Source organism: Tursiops truncatus, chromosome 10 (genome assembly GCF_011762595.2).
Source record: "Tursiops truncatus isolate mTurTru1 chromosome 10, mTurTru1.mat.Y, whole genome shotgun sequence".
NCBI classification, from domain to species: domain Eukaryota; kingdom Metazoa; phylum Chordata; class Mammalia; order Artiodactyla; family Delphinidae; genus Tursiops; species Tursiops truncatus.
Genome location: NC_047043.1, coordinates 14,429,265 through 14,446,812, shown reverse-complemented (window position 1 = coordinate 14,446,812; position 17,548 = coordinate 14,429,265). Strand labels below are relative to the sequence as shown.

Below are 17,548 nucleotides of genomic sequence, written 5' to 3'. Positions count from 1 at the left end.
TGAATAATGTTGCAATGAACATGTGAATGCAGATACTTCTTTGAGATCCTGATTTCGATTTCTTTGGATATATATACACAGAATTGGAATTGCTGAACCATATGATAGTTCTATTTTTAGTTTTTCAGGAGCCTCCATACTGTTTCTATTTATTAGTAGCTGCAAAAATTTACATTCCCACCAACACTGTACAAAGATTCCCTCTTCTCCACATCCTCATCAACAGTTATAATTTTTGGCTTTTTTTAAATAAAAGCCATCCTAACAGATGTGAGGTGATATCTCACTGAGGTTCTGATTTATATTTCTCTGATAATTAGTTATGTTGAGCACCTTTTCATACAGATAGGAAATATCTGTTGGTCTTTTGTTATGTCTCATTTGGGAAAATGTCTATTCAATTCCATTGCCCATTTTTTAACCAAGTTATTTGTTTTGTGTGTTTGTTTGTTACTGTGTCATAAGAGTTCCTTATATATTTTGGATAGTAACCCTTCATCATACATATGGTTTGGAGATAGTTTCTCCCATTCCATAAGTTTCCTTTTCATTTTGTTGACTGTTTGCTGTGCACAACTTTTTAGTTTGATTTAGTTTAGTCCCACTTGTCTATTTTTTCTTTAGTTGCCTGTGCTTTTGGTGTCATATCCAGGAAATCACTGCCAAGGCCAACACTGACAGAATCTTAATCTTGGACTTCTAGCCTCCAAAACTGTGAGAAAAAAGTTTCGTGTTTTAATCCACACAGTCTGCAGTATTTGTTATGGCAACCCATACAGACTAATATGTCTTTGTTAAATTAGACTTGAATTTTGTAAAATTACTGAAACAAGTTTCTTAGATAGAAGCCACCAGGCTTTATCAGGTTTACAAAAGGAAATGGGAAACTAGCCACTAAAGTGAAAGATCCACATGGGCACAGACCTTATTTATACAAAAAAGCATTTATTGAGTGCTTTGAATGTGTTAAACACTGTTCTTGGCATTAAGGATATAATAATGAACAGAATAGAGAAAGTACCTGCTCTCATAGAGATTGCATTCTAGTTGAAGAGAAAAATAAGAAGTGTTTAAACAAATAAATGAATTAAATAATTTTGATTAACAATAGTGCCAAGAGAAAAATAAAACAATGCAATGTGATAGAGATGGAGACTAAGCAGGGAGGGGGACAAGTGATGGAAGTCCTCTCTAGGCAGTTGGCATCTGAGCGAAGACAAGGATGAAGTGATAAAGCCAGCTATAAAGATAAGAGACAAAAGATAAGATCATTCTGGGTAGAAGAAAAATCAAAGGCAAAGGTCCTGAGGCAGGCACAAGCTTGAAACAGCATGAATGTCCCCTGGGAAATGGCGTATTAGAAGGTGGGCAGGGGGCACAGTGTGTAAGGCCAATGGAAGGAATTAGGAATTCATAAGTATGATACAAAACAACGGAAGCCACTGGAGGGTTAAAAAAATGGGGGAAATTATATGATCTGATTTATATTTTTAAAGATCACTTTAGCTATTAGAAGGTGAAGGATAAAGAAGGCCATAGGTGATACTGGGAGATGAGTTAGGTGGAAATTGTACTAGATTAGGTGAAAGGCGGTGATGCCTTGGATTAGAGCAGGTGAGTATAATAGTTGATTTGGTATAACAGATCCAGGTTACATATTTTGGAGGTAGAGTCAACACGCTTTCTGAGGTGATATGAGTTGAGGAAAAAAAGAATTAAGAATGACTTTTCTCGTTCTAGGTTTAAGAGACTAAGTAGATGGTGACTGACTTGTATGTCTTATTCAGTCCTGTATCTCCATAGCACCATACTTGGCTCAGAGAAGGGAAAATAGATATTTGTGAACCGAGGAGGCAGGGGAAGGGAGAGGAGAGGAGAAAGGAGGAGAGGAGAGGGGACGGGAGGAAAGGACTGCCCTCACTATACCTTCATCCAAAGGAAAACGTCACCATCTCTTGCAAATACCCAACTATTTAAATATAATGACACCCAAGTTTTAAAATATATACTCTATATACACTCAGTATACCTTCCATAAAAGTCAATATAATAAGTATTGTACCTAATAATAACTGTAAAGTATTTCAAAATTCAAAAGCTTTCTAAATAAAAGATTAAATTCTCTTCCATATCGATTTAGTCAAGTATATATTATTTCCTCCTATGCAAAATAATACTATCCATGCTACATGGTCCTTTCTAGGGTCAATTTTGTTTAACCCAAATATCCATTCTCTGACCATGTCTTAGAATAGTTAGTTTATTGTTTCACTAAATTTGGAGACAGATTATTTTGAAGATCAGTCTTCAAATTTATCACTTTAGCACTCAGGTAATAGCCAGAAATTTTTACTTTAATATAAACCTTTTTTTCAGCCTATAGTTGGAATAACCACATTCAATATTTCCTTACTAGAAATTGCTGGAATAACCATTAACTCAAACTTTTGTCTTTTTCTTTTAATTATGCATAAAAGTATAAATGCGAAAATCTGCAGGAGTTGCCATAGCCAGAAGATACCCTATACAGGGAAGTTTAAATTAACATCAGGACTTAAATACGACATATTTCTATGCCTACCTTTTAAATGGCAGAATGAATAATGGTTTCACATTGCACATAATAAAGAGGATTAAACAACATGTAGGGTGAGTCCGGAAAGTCAAGCCAGTCTTGATCATCAAGTCAACAGGCAAAACATTGTCTGGAAGGCAAAGGGTGCAAGAGGAGGGAGCCGAGGTAGCTGTCCTGGAGTTTTAAAACTCTGGGAGAGCAGGACGGGGGTATTATAGCCTGGCCCACATTAAATGTAATCGTGCTGAATCATGCTAGTCAGAGATATAAAGACTTATCTAATACAGAAGTCCATGAAAGTTTGCCATGCCTGGTAGTAGATATTTAATTTCTTGGTTCCTTGGCGGCAAATTTATTTTTAATTTTGCCAAGCCCTAAGAAGACACTTAAATATTAGTATCTAATTCAGGGTGATTATAGAAGAGTAAAACTTGGAAGAGTCATGGCAGAGAGAAATGATCAAGATGTCCTCTGTCCACAAGCACATTGTGCCTGGACACACCGTGTTTGCCAATCTATCTCCCACTGTCTCTACCAGCCAGAGAACAATTCAGCCTGGAGAAATGGGCATGAGCGCACTTCTCAGGAGACCTCTGGGAAAAAAACCACAGTACCTTTTTTGCCTTTGTCACCATTTTCCCCATAAAATGATCTTTAAAAATCAAACCTTTTAAACATCCAGATGATCAGGGGAGTTAAGCTATAACCTCAGATATATGGCTTACTTCCAAGAGCTCAAGAGAACCACCTCTCATTCGCTCCCTACATTTCTTCAGACTCTAAAACCAGACATGACACAAGATGTTCCAATGGCGCGCTCCAGTGTGACACGGGACAAACTCATGCTAAGCCCTGAGGCACCTAGTCTTCCATGTCCTTTTTTACAGTAGACAGAACTGACGGCTTTGAAAGAATTTTCAGGTTCTCTCCTCCTATGAAAAATTGAGGGAAGCTCTCTTTCCAGAAGTTCCAATAGGAAAATGCAAGGTAAATCAGACCAGCAAGAACACTGCACAGCCTGTGTATAAACAAAGCCTCACAAAACAGCCTTAGAAACCTTCTCAACAATGAAAAGAAAAAATCAATTTCTTGAGTATCTTTGTATATTTACTGTCTTAATTTGCCTCTACTTTTCACCTACATTGTTAAAATACCTACATCACCTTATCAGCAATTGATTTTATAACTTATTCTATACAAGTCCACTTTCTGGACTTCTCTGGATAGAATGAAGCAGGTGTTTCATAAAATACTGTGCAATATAGCAGGTACCTCAAAGTACATTTTTTTAAATGCAGCAAAATAAATACACTATACAATTACTTTCCTTCATACCATGAAGACTGAGTTTATTTTCAATTGACTGATATTTGCCCATTTTAGGTACCTATTTTTTCCCAATTGGCATAAGAAGAAATGTTGGAAAATCTATGACTTTGCTTAATGCATATTTTGTTCATGGTTATCGATTACCAGGGTGGGGAAACATCTGTTGAGATTGGTGGATACATTTAGTCATCCAAAGTATAGGAGTGGAGATAGCAAAAAACCACAGCAAAGAATCTCAAGGAATATGGCTTTCTTTTGCAGCATAGCAAGATTAACCTGTCTCACACAATAGCCCTGGCTGTCATGCTAGGGAGAGGAACACAATTGTTGCTTGCCCTTAGGAAAATACACGAAAAATATAGGCTTATAAAAGCGAGCAGTCTGGACATTTGGTGCTGATTGTTATAAGAAACATTTCATATGTTTAATTCAGCAGCAAAAGTAACATGAGTGGCGGTTAGAATTTTAGACTGCAAGAATGCCAAAAAGAAAGAGAAATAGTAGAAGGAGGTGTAAGAAAAGCAGTTTTAATAAAGTAAAAAATAGGGAGAGGGAATTGAGAAGGGGCAGCTTCCTCTCAACCTCACCTTCTATCACTTTCCAGAGACAGAGTAAGTCAATTATGTACCACAGCATCACCTAATGCAACTCTATTCCCTGGCTGACCTTCTCTGAACACAATTCCCTACAAGATGTCTTGACAAGTTGCCCTACACATCAGCAGAAAAAACTTTTGCTACCTGTAGATCCAGAGAAGCTCATTAGAAACACACCAAGTGTGGCACAGGGCTGTAAATTACTTTAAAATTCTCAGATCTTTCTCTTCTCTCTCAACGTGTACAGATCAATTATTAACATTTTCCATAGAAAAGTGGATAATAATATCTGTTACTATATCACAGCTTTATCAAGTTGCCAGTCATTATACACCACAAAGAAAACAAGTTTACAACCACACTAAACCAACTGTCACCTTGGAAGGAAGGAGGGTGGGGGGGAAGGGAAGGAGACAGGAAAGGAAAAAAAGTGATAAAAACTATTTACTGGGTAAATAAAAAAAATTTTAACAATAATTAATAAGCCAACATTTATTACACTAATTAGTATCTCCTAGAGGGATATAAATATGTTTATACCAATTAAAGACTGTCTGATATGACAAGAAAATAGCCACATACCGAACATCAAAAGTATGTCTTTCTTCTTTCTCTTCTTCCCTTACTGTAGTGAGCACATGATGAGCACATGAAGGAAGGTAGAATAATTCATTATTTTGTCTCCCACAGCTTTGTATCTTCAACTTTTTTTTGAATAAATACAAAGTCATAAATTAGCTTGTAGCAAAACAGAATTAATTGAATGTCTTAAGTAAGACCATCAAACCAAGGTCTGAGTCAATTTATCTGCCTAAGATTTTGCTAATGTAGTTTCAGCTCATTAGGGTGACAGTTGATGCTAAGGATGGGATATTATTAGACATAGAAAGGGAAAACATAAGATCAGGAAAATCTGACTTGCTATGTTTTCACAAGAGAATTCCTTGAAGGTTATCTGACGTGTGCTACAAATCATAAAACAGCTCCCCTTCAAACAGTAATCCATGATTGAAAAAATGAAGATGCTTTCATAGAATCTGAAGATATCTACACATATACTGACACTGAGAAGGCTCTGCCCTTCATTGTCTCAAAAGCCCTTGCCAGAAAACGTCTTAGAAATACTGTGTGGAACTGTGTGTGTGTGTGTGTGTGTGTGTGTGTGTGTGTGTATAACAGCAACACACACACATATATAACAAAATATATTTAAGAAAAAGCAAAATACACTATGTATGCATATTATACATAAAGAGGGAGACCTTATTCTGATTGTTTCCTTAAAAAATAAATTTTTCAGGCATCCAAGTGAAACAAGAGTAATTGTACACAGTAAGAAAGACACAACAGCAAAGTTGGGGGGAGGGAGATTTTCCCTGCATTTCTAGTAACAGAATAAATACTAGTCTGTGATTCTTCCAGCAAAAAGGCTTCCCCACAAGAGAACTTAAGACAGTCACTGAACATTCTGCCTGACCCGGATCAGGCAACAGTTGCACAAATGCCTGGTTCTGCTCCATCCCCACATTTCATTAACGTGAGCCCTCTCCTTACAGACAAGATAACACGATCTTGCCACTCCTAGCACAACTACTTGTAATAAGTCACAATAAATTGAGGAAAATCAAAATGTTAGACTAGGGCTTAAGTAATATTAGTTGGGCCCAAAGACACCAGGCTTATGAGTAGATTTTTCATTTGGCTGATCCAAATATTAAAGAATCCAGATAAATGGAGCAAAATATCATCAAGGCTGCATAGCTGGAATAAAATGTCCAGAAGTAGTAAAAAGTCTGGCTTGGTAGACAAGTGAAGTTACTTACCAGATCTAACCATGGTCCAGTTATGTAATCTCTCAGCTTCATCCTCATCACAGTGTCCCCATCATCCAGAGAACAGCATCCATAATACACATACGTTTGTGTGATGATTAGAATAGATGATGTAATCAAAGCACGTAGCACAATGCACATGACAAGCACTTGATACATGTCAGCTACAGTATTTTTATTATTTACTAGATAAATTCTCATTTCTCATTTCACTTAGCCTTTTCGTGTACCCTATGATGGTGTAATAGAGCACTTGTTAAATACTCCCTGTAACTTTGAACACAACAACAACAATACTTAGCCTTCATCATGACTTATAAAACTTAATTGGTTTCAAAAATCAGGTTTAAAAAACCTAACTTGATAGACTTTTTATTTCTCTTCTGCTGGTGCTGGAAAACCAATGGCCGAAGCAGCTCCGTATACCAGCGAGATCTGTGACATGTCCAACTTCATGATACATATACTCTGCACAGCCTCAGATTTTCATAGGTTAAGCATGTTGAATTTTGCAAAAACAAAAAATCCAAAATAAATATATTTATATATGTATAAACATACATGCATATGTATGCAAAAATTCCTGTCATTTGAAAGGCTTTATATAATCTCTTAAGTATGGAATGTTTTATACAACTACCACTTTGTATTTTACACCCCTTTAAAACTTTCATATTTCCAGTTGAGTTGAAATTGTAATTAGTGCGAATTTCTAAAATTTATACTCTGGTAGGGAAAGATGTCACTATTTGTCAGAATTAGAGATGACCTTGCCCAAACTGGGGAAACAGAAGATTGTTTATTTGGGGTGAATTTATATTTATGACCAGCAAAATATTTCTCTGGTGCTTCAGACTCTCCTCTCTGGTACTGTGAGAAGGCAACTTTGGTTAGCTGCTCCCACTCACATCTGAGCAGAGCTGCAATAACAGCAAATGGTCCTTGGAAATCACAATCACATTAGGCTGCTGTTCAAATAGCTTTTAGGGTTGCGATAATAGGAGACATTCCTAATAACTGGTGACTCTGTGAGACCCTGCCCAGAAGGCCTCCAAATGGCAGCACACAATTTAAATTTTAATCTGGAAACAGTGGAAATGATGAGATTCCAGCTGGGGACCTTCTGGTCTGAGGGCCAGTGTTCAGCCTCCCCATTAGATGCCCCAAAGGTCCATTGAGTTGATGAGTGAATGCCCTTACTCTTCTTACTCTTTCCCGCTTCATGCCCATCTCCCACCTGACTCCCCAGACAGAAGCAAGCTGCGTTTCGTTGCTTCCACAGAAGCTTTATTGGAGCTGATGAAGCATTCTCACATTGCTGTGACCCAACAAATGCATTTGCTTGAGATAAGTGGCATATTTTCATCTTTCTGACAAGTAATAACTTTCTGAACTTTTTTCCTTCCATGTGCTGGGTGGGCTTTGGGACATACGTATCCACTTAAAGCGTCAACTGAAAGCTGGCAGATGCATGCCATGGGCAGGAGGAAAGCACTTTATTTTTTCCTACAATAAGCAATAACCCTTAGTATAATAACTCAACACAAGTTAAATAGCTAAAGGGAACATTAGTGGGACCCTGTCAGCATAGAAAAGAACAGCTGGCCATGTTAGTAATCACTGCATGCCATTACTTGGGAAGTCCACTCCTAATTCTACTACCAACTTGTATTTCCTGAGTGTTTAGGCAGCACCACACGACAGATAAGAAAGTATCATCATAGGACATTGGAGGCAAAAGTCTAGATGTTGGTAATTGGCAATGTCAGATTTGGTTTCCAATGAACAGAAAGGAAAAGTATCTTACTAATTGAAATAAAGTTGGGAAGAAAATTTTGAAGACTCCTGCAATAATATCTCTCTCGTATCTCTGTCTAAATCATTTTTAATAGGAAATTTTTTATCCCCGATGTATAACAATGACTCCCAAGAATGGTGATTTGTCTCTCAGACTAGGAGTGTGAATCTAACGAAAGGATGAACATTGATATCTGGATGCCTGGAATACTCGAGTGAAACTCATCTGCTTCCACTGGGCTCCATTAGGAAATCTATTCCAGTACCCCACTACCCTCGGCAGCAGAACTAGAAAGTTGTTTTGATTTTTTTAAACCACACACAGGAGCAAATTTCTACAAGGTGGAAATGGGAATAAAAACCAGTGTTTTGGAATTTTTTCTTTGCAGATAGTCATCAAATGAGTTACAATATTTGCTAACAGAGGGTAATTTGAATTATCCACGGATAGTTCAAAAACACAAAGAGTTCATTACCCAGATATCTCTATTTAAAATAGATTTGCTTTTGTTCATCAGTGCAGTGCACATGGCTGGGAAATGGCAAAGTGCCAGAATGAAACTGCTTCTAATTTTCAGAGGAGGCCACCAGCTAATTACACAGACTGCAGGTGTGAAGAGAGAAGCTCAAAGTAATCAATAGCAGTAATTAATCTGCTAGACTGGAGCTAAAGAGCTAACAGCTGGACATCAGAAACGGACACATGCAACAAGATCAGCAATAATTACCTCTTTAAATATTGAATTTCCATAGCAACAATTAGGCTTATAAATAAAGGCTGGAAACCAAGGCTTTGAGGCATGACACTGCATGGCAAACCCAACATTCCTCAAATCGACCCTTTCAATAAAACACCAACAATATGCTTGGGTCAGGTTGACCAGTTTCCAGGGTGGGAAGAAGCTGAAGGTAGCTCCTCCAGCCTTAGCTTTCTTGGCAGCTGGCCACTGGCTATCAGACCTGAGTCACAAAGATGGCCCTAGAAGTTTGCTTTGGGCAAGAAAGAGAGCAATGCCCTTCCATGTCACCTAGCACCACAGAGCTACCAGCTACAAGACAGGTTTCTCATTTGTGAAATGTGTTCCTTTTTTAAAATCACAAAACCTGTAAGCAAGCTGTTTAACTAAGGTGCTGGACTCATCACTCTTGAAGAAAGCAGGGTTTTTTCAAAACCGATATGACAAACAAGAGACCCAGATATTGAGGCCTCTGTGACACTCTTTTGTTTTGTGGAAAGAATAAAGAAAACTTTTTCTTAGTGGGTTTGGTATTATTTGCGAGTCAATGGAAAAGAGGAGGCTAGTTGTTATTAATGTGAAATAAATGCCTGACACTAAGATCTTCATTAATTTGAGCCTATTATCGTTTTGTTTGATGAAGCAAAAGAGGCATAGGGAGGCAAAAGACTTGCCAGGACCCCATAGCCGATACATAGGAGATGGGAGGGCCATAATTTGAACTCAGCCCTGGGAGTTTTTAAGATATTTCAGCAAAGCACTCAGACATCTTTGGGAAGGAAATATGTTCTCTAAAACACTGCAAATTATTGTTATGATTTGAAATGCAATTTAAATTACGTTGTTTATGTTCTATCACTGCCACAAAAAAAAAATCAGTGATAGTTTGATTACTCAATAAATATCTGTTTAATTTTCTTTCACGCTTTTTCGTTTTGATGTTAGTTCACAACTTCCATAGCCCTTCTGCAAGCAAATAAGCGTTCCACAGAAAAACATGATGAACAATAATCACCAATCATTTATTTAACCAGAATCAAATAACAGAATAACTCTGCAGTATGGAGTTAGCCAGCACATTTCATCTTAATCATTATCAAAATAGAGCAGTCTTTATTGAGATCCTATCCTCTGCAAGGCACTTTTCATGCATTATCTCATTTAATTCTCATAATACTATAAACTATATAATATAATTAACACCCATTCACACTTGAGAAAAATGAGGCTCAGAGAGATTAAGCAATACTCCCACGGATACATCTATCAGTACAAGCTTCCTTGAGTTAGAAATTATAGTCCATCTATACTTGATCTACTTCCATGCTACGCCCCCCTGTATTGTCACTTTTTTACTAATTATGATGACCTTGTACTTTGGATCTGGATTTGCTACACCTTTCTTTCTAGTTAGACACCAACTGCTTAAGAAATAATACATGAAACAGATACAAAGACGAGCATTCTAAGAGGTGCGATAGATTGGTCATATGGTTAAGAGCTTAGACCCTGAAATTAAACTCGGAGTTTGAATTCCAGCTCCAACAGTTGGTAGCTCTGTAATTATGGTTACTCAACCTCCCTGTAAAATGGGCATAATAACAGAACCTTCATAGTGTTGTTAAGGACTGAGAGAGTTTAGGCAATTAGCACAGACCTGGCATACAAAAGAAGCTCCTTTACCAGTAAAATGTTACCATTGCTGTTTTTCTAATCTCTGCTATCTCATCCACCAACTCTTTATCCCAATCACTCCTTTTTATTTCCACCATCATTAATCCAGGTCAAGGCCCTTACTCCTCTAATCGTGCCTTCTTCAGCTCCTTGCCCCTGGCACCTCTAGCACATTGCCTACACGGACAAGGAAAGTGCTGATTCTTACTATTGCATAAGTGTGGGAATGAAGGAAGCACATCAGTACCTGTACTTAAGCACACGAATTTGTGAAGGCCAAGACTCACTCAGATGGCCTCAATATCACCACAGATATGTCCCTCAGCGACACAAGTTCTAAAACAAGAGCCAACTCTTGGAAGACTATCCAAGATTGTATAACCGTGTCCCACTCCAGAATCTGTCAGTGGAACGGAAGTGAAACTTAGGAACATGATAAGGCTAGGTACACAAACTTTAACTTGTACAACACATGGAGATGTATGTGAACTTTGACTGCTCTCAAGCTAAACAGCTTTGCAACTGCATGTTCAGTATACAACACACACACATACACACACGTACATGCACGCGCGCGCGCGCACACACACACACACACACACACACACACACACACCTTCTTACATTAATTCCTTACTCCCACCATTAGTTGTGGGAATCTGAGGTGTGTAAGCAATAGTGACAAATACAGGAAAAGGGATTTTTTTGCTCTAACAGAGCAAAAAAATAAAAATAAGAACTTACCAATTGAATCAGTATACTTCTTTCAGTATTAATCTGTTCCCTAAATAATAAATGTATTATTTTACCAAACTAATTGAAACATGCTATTTTTATTATCTATTTTATATGTATTAGTATATATATATGTCAATCCCAATCTCCCAATTCATCCCATCACCACCACCACCTCCCCACTTTCCCCCCTTGGTGTCCATACTTTTGTTCTCTGCATCTGTCTATTTCTGCCTTGCAAACCAGTTCATCTGTACCATTTTTCTAGATTCCATATACATGCGTTAATATACAATATTTGTTTTTCTCTTTCTGACTTACTTCACTCTGTAGGACAGTCTCTAGGTCCATCCACATCTCTAGAAAAATGACCCAATTTCGTTCCTTTTTATGGCTGAGTAATATCTCATTGTATATATGTACCACATCTTCTTTATCCATTCGTCTGTCAATGGGCATTTAGGTTGCTTCTATGACCTGGCTATTGTAAATAGTGCTGCAATGAACATTGGGGTGCATGTGTCTTTTTGAATTATGGTTTTCTCTGGGTATATGCCCAGTAGTGGGATTGCTGGGTCACAAGATAATTCTATTTTTAGTTTTTTAAGGAACCCCCATACTGTTCTCCATAGTGGCTGTATCAATTTACATTCCCACCAACAGTGCAAGAGGGTTCCCTTTTCTCCACACCCTCTCCAGCATTTGCTGTTTGTAGATTTTCTGATGATGCCCATTCTAACTGGTGTGAGGTGATACCTCATTTTAGTTTTGATTTGCATTTCTCTAATAATCAGTGATGCTGAGCAGCTTTTCATGTGCCTCTTGGCCATCTGTATGTCTTCTTTGGAGAAATGTCTATTTAGGTCTTCTGCCCATTTTCGGATTGGGTTGTTTTTTTAATATTGAGCTGCATGAGCTGTTTATATATTTTGGAGATTAATCCCTTGTCCGTTGATTCGTTTGCAAATATTTTCTCCCATTCTGAGGGTTGTCTTTTTGTTTTGTTTATAGTTTCCTTTGCTGTGCAAAAGCTTTTAGGAAACATGTAATTTTTTGACTTCTCTCAGATGTTGGGTCAGAAAACTGAGGGAACGAAGGATGTTGTTCTGAATAAGGGAACTAATTTTACATCTTTTCACTCTTATGTCAGTCTTTAAAGTACAAAATTTTGCTGTATTGAAGAAATTTCTATAGATAAAACAGCCATGATCGCCTCATGTTAAACATCATTCCAGTTTTATATATAAAAATAGTGGGTGATTCCTTTATAAATAATAAAACCATATTAATTTGTACAAATTCACTCATTCCAAATTCGTTAACTGAATAGGCACTTTGTTAAAGTTTGATATTTAAACTATCATTGGGGAAAGATAAGTAAATCAACAGCATTTGGAGAAGAATACTTATCGCCAAACTGTCTCCATAGAAGACAGAGACAGACTTCCACGCCACTGTTCAACAAGGAATAGTTGGGGAGGAACACTTCCAGCCTCTCTGTCTGTATGAGAAGAGAAGCAATTTCTTCTTTTTTTTTGGCGGTACGCGGGCCTCTCATTGTTGTGGCCTCTCCCGTTGCGGAGCACAGGCTCCAGACGCACAGGCTCAGCAGCCATGGCTCACAGGCCCAGCCGCTCCGTGGCATGCAGGATGTTCCCAGACCGGGGCATGAACCCGTATCCTCTGCGTCGGCAGGCGGACCCCCAACCACTGCACCACCAGGGAAGCCCAAGAAGAGAAGCAATTTAACTGACACAAGAATCAAGGGCAAAGGACACATAGACAAAGAGAGAAATAAACAGTGAAGGCATACAATGCATTTGGAATATTTCCTCCTGGAAAACTTTATCTAGTATTTAGTGGCAGATGGATTTTGGAAGATGAAAGTAGATCATAACAATACAGTATGTAATTTTATCTGAATATGACACTAAGAGAAACTTGTTTTCCGTAGAAGTTGGCAAAGATTGTGTAACAATGTTAAACACCAGAAATTCTCCTTTTTGAAAAAAAAAAATTCAAATCAAAGAAAAGTGAAGGTTTGGTTGCCATACTAAATCCAAAAGGAAATAAACTATTACTGGTGATTCCCTACGCTGGCTAACCATTAGACCAAGGGCTGGTAAACTATAACCATGAGTCAAATCCGTGTCTTCTGCCATTTGTTCTTTATTTTTTGTTTTTCTGCTCCTTAATTATGTTTTTAATCTACTTTTATTATAGTAAAATATACATAACAAACATCCACCATTTGCGTTTCCTCAGTGCAATTCAATGGCATTAAGTACATCCACATTGTTATGCAATCATCACAGCCATCTATCTCCAGAATTTTTCATCATCCCAAACCAAAATTTTGTATCTATTAGACAATAACTCCCCATTTCTCCCCTCCCCAGCCCCTGGTAACCATGATTCTACTTTCTTTCTCTATGAATTTGACTACTCTAGATACTTCATATAAGTGGAATCATACAATGTTTGTCCTTTTGTGTCAGGCTTATTTCACTTCCATAATGTTCTCAAAGTTCACCCATGTTGTAGCATGTGTCAGAATTGCATTCCTTTTTAAGGCTGAATATGTTCCATCGTATGTATGTACCACATTTTGCTTATCTGTTCATTTACTGATAAAAGCTTGTGCTGCTTCCACCTTTTGGCAATTGTGAATAATGCTGCTCCAAACATGGGTGTACAAGTATCTGTTCAAGTCTCTGCTTTTGATGTTTTGGGTACATGTCTAGGATGAAATTTCTAGATCATATGGTATTTCTATGTTTAATTGTTTGAGGAACCTGCTGCCTGTTGTAAATAAAGTTTTACTGGAACACAGCCATGCTCATTTGTCTACGTGTTGCCTATGGTTACTTTCAGGCTACAATGGTAGAGTTGAGTGGTTATAACAGAGAGCACATGGCCCACAAAGTCTGAAATACTTACTTTCTTGCCCTTTACAGAAAAAGTTTGCCAACACCTGCATTGTATCTCCAGGCACTTATAAAAATACAGATGCCTGGGCACTCTCAGACACTTTGAATCAGAATCTCCAGGGGAGGGAGCTACAAAGCTGTATTTTATATATTCTTTCAAAATGATTCTGAGACAGCTAGTCTCTGAGTCAGCACTTGGGGACCCCTGAACTAAGAGGACCTCCAGAAACTGGGAAAAAAAAAAAATCCAATTGCCCTAAATGTTAGCTACTATAGTATTCACTGAATCTCAGCATTTAATAAACGCCTAATGCATACCTAATCCTTGAAAGCATGTATATTGAGGATTCAGCACAAGCTAAGCTTGATTTAAAACTTGTGTCTGGGGCTTCCCTGGTGGCACAGTGGTTAAGAATCCGCCTGCCAATGCAGGGGACACGGGTTCGAGCCCTGGTCCGGGAAGATCCCACATGCCGCAGAGCAACTAAGCCCTGTGCCACAACTACTGAGCCTGTGCTCTTGAGCCCGCGTGCCACAACTACCGAGCCCACGTGCAATAGCTACTGAAGCCCGCGCACCTAGAGCCCATGCTCCACAGCAAGAGAAGCCACCGCAATGAGAAGCCCACACAGTGCAACGAAGAACAGCTCCGGCTCGCTGCAACTAGAGAAAGCCCGTGCACAGCAACGAAGACCCAACGCAGTCAAAAATAAAATAAATAAGAAATTTTTTTTAAAAATCTCAAATAAAGGGAAACTTTATTAAAAAAAAAAAAAGACTTGTGTCTGAAAGATGAACAGTCTGGGAACTGAAGTGAGCCTGATTTTAGACAGATGTATTATAACACATACAAGAGGACGTATTTTAATGGCCTCCCTCTTATTGATCCATGTAATGAGTGAGCAGAATTTCTTTGTCTCAGTAGTCTGTCATATCTCTTCAACTCAGCATCTCTAAACCTCTGACCTATTGACAGCTTTTCTACTTTTTAGTCTGTGCTGTTTTGTTTTGCTCTGCATTTTCTGAGTCAGCTCATCAATTTCACTCTCCTTTCTGGGGATCTCGTGTCTCTCTGTCCATGTTAACACTGGTGTGTGTTCATTTTTGAGATTAAAGAGGTGAAGCCCTATCTATGCTTTTCTCTCCTTTCAGATGTTCTTTTTCAATTCTTTGCATGAATCCACAGAAAACATTCACACCACTGTGGCCTTGTGAGCCAAATCACACTCAAACCAGACATCACAGTTATAGCACACACCATATCCCACGGAAGCAAATATAATTTAATGATAATCTCTTTGGATTATAAAAGTAAACATTCTAGCACAATCAAAGTCACTCTTATCTCAGGCAATATTCATTATGAATTAATAGTACGAACTAAGAATTTAGATTTTCTTAAGATATCATTAAATAAATGGACTGGAGCTATAATTGATTAGGGCTAAAATCTTGGCAGCAGCATATAACCAAAACCAGTAATAATTATATGAAAAATGTACTTTAATATGCATTTAGTCAAGTTAACAAATCCCTATTAGGCACTGAAGAAGCAGAAATGAACAAAGCATAGTTCAGTGATCCTCAGCCTTATTGAGAACAATTAGAATGTTAGGATTTTTGACAACATACTAAAGGAGCTGAAGTTCATCCACCACACACGTGGTCATCCTTCATAATTATGTAGATGTTTGAGTACATCTATGAACTTCCCTGACCGTGACTTCTTTTATTATCCTACAGAAATACATGTCCCAGAAATCAAGCCATCTTTCTTGATTTCCACTTGGTGTTGTACTCTATTACCTAATACACCCAGCTGCACCCACTCTGCACTGATTTATATCAGCTAAATCCTCACCCATCAGACGGTACTAAACAGTACGGACCCTCAAAGACAGCAAATATTTTATATCCTTATTAAATGTTGATGGTACAGTTATAAACAGTTTAAATGTTTAATAGAAAAAAAGCAAAGTCAGTGTTTAACCTTTTTTTCCCTTCATGACTGAGGCTCATTTTCTTGAACTTCATTTACTATTCTAAAACCCTCAAATGCTTCTCTAGTGCTATAGACTGTTTCCAGTGGCCCTGATTTCCTGCACTTTTAAAAATCTTCTCATTCATTCTCAGGTTAGCTGCTATCTGTCTTTCTTTTTGGATACAGTGATATACTGGAAAATCCATGGGCTTTGAGGTCAACAGACCTGGTTCCAAATTGAGCTCACCACTAATTAGTTGTATAATCCTGTGCAACTTTATTAAATTCTCTGAGCCTCAGTTTCCTCACCCATAAAATGTGGGTATTAAAACTTCATTTGAGAGGGGTCTTTTTAAGATTTAAAAATTAGAATTTAAGGTGTAAAATGCAACATTATGCATAAGGACGTCCTCAAAAAAAGCAACTATTACCATTCTTTTTACTAGTCTTGCTCAAATTACATTAGTCTCCCCTCTAATCTTTCTATTCATATCCTGCTCCCTTCTGCATGTAACCCTATTCCAAACCATTATCAACACTGCTACAGGTGTGGCTTTTCTACAATATGATTCTGCTTCATTTCCTACCCTGCTGAAAGTCATTCAACAGCTCACTAACACTTTATCACAAATGTAACTCCACTTGGAGTTCCCTGCAAGGGACTGTATTAGCTTCCTACTGCTGCTGTAACAAATTACCAAGAATTTAGTAGCTTGAAAAACACAGATTTATTACCTCATAGTTATGAAGGTCAGAAGCCTAAAATCAAGGTGTTGGTAGGGCTTCATTCCTTCTGGTGGCTCTTTGGGAAAATCTGATATCTTGCCTTTTTGAGCTTCTCAAGTCCATCTGCATTCCTTGGCTCCTGGCCCCTTTCTCCAGCTTCAAAGCCAGCAGTGTAGCATTTTCGTATCTCTCTCTGACTCTGACCTCCTTTCTGTCTCCCTCTTCCACTTTAAAGAATCCTTGTGATTTATCCGGTTTATCTGATACACAGATTATACAGATTTATCTGTATAATCCAAGAAAACCTCCTTATTTTAAAGTCAGCTGACTAGTAAACTTAATTTCACCTGCAACTTTAATTTCCCCATGCTATGCAATATACATGTCCACAAGTTCCAGGGGTTAAGATGTGGCCACCTTTGGGAGTAGCGGGGGGGACATTATTCTGCCTACAAGGGCCATGTTTTTCCTTTGCCCCTATGCCTTCACACATGCTGTTCCATCATATTATTAATGCTCTTCCCCTGCTTTTCCATCTGAGTCAATCTCCTTCCATTGAGACTCAAATCAAGTATCAACTCATTCCATAGGCTCTCATAACCCTAGCCCTATCTGTATTATATTCCTCATTTCTAT

The 17,548-nt window shown here is 38.0% G+C and overlaps 1 long non-coding RNA gene across 1 annotated transcript in view; it reads left to right on the top strand.

Annotated features, from left to right (window-relative positions):
• Positions 1–623: 623 nt before the first annotated feature.
• The window catches only part of LOC141279689 (uncharacterized), an 89,387-nt gene continuing 72,462 nt past the window's right edge, over positions 624–17,548 (top strand). The window contains exon 1 of the long non-coding RNA XR_012334354.1: positions 624–714. This is a non-coding gene — a long non-coding RNA (uncharacterized lncRNA). The remainder of the gene's footprint in view (positions 715–17,548) is intronic.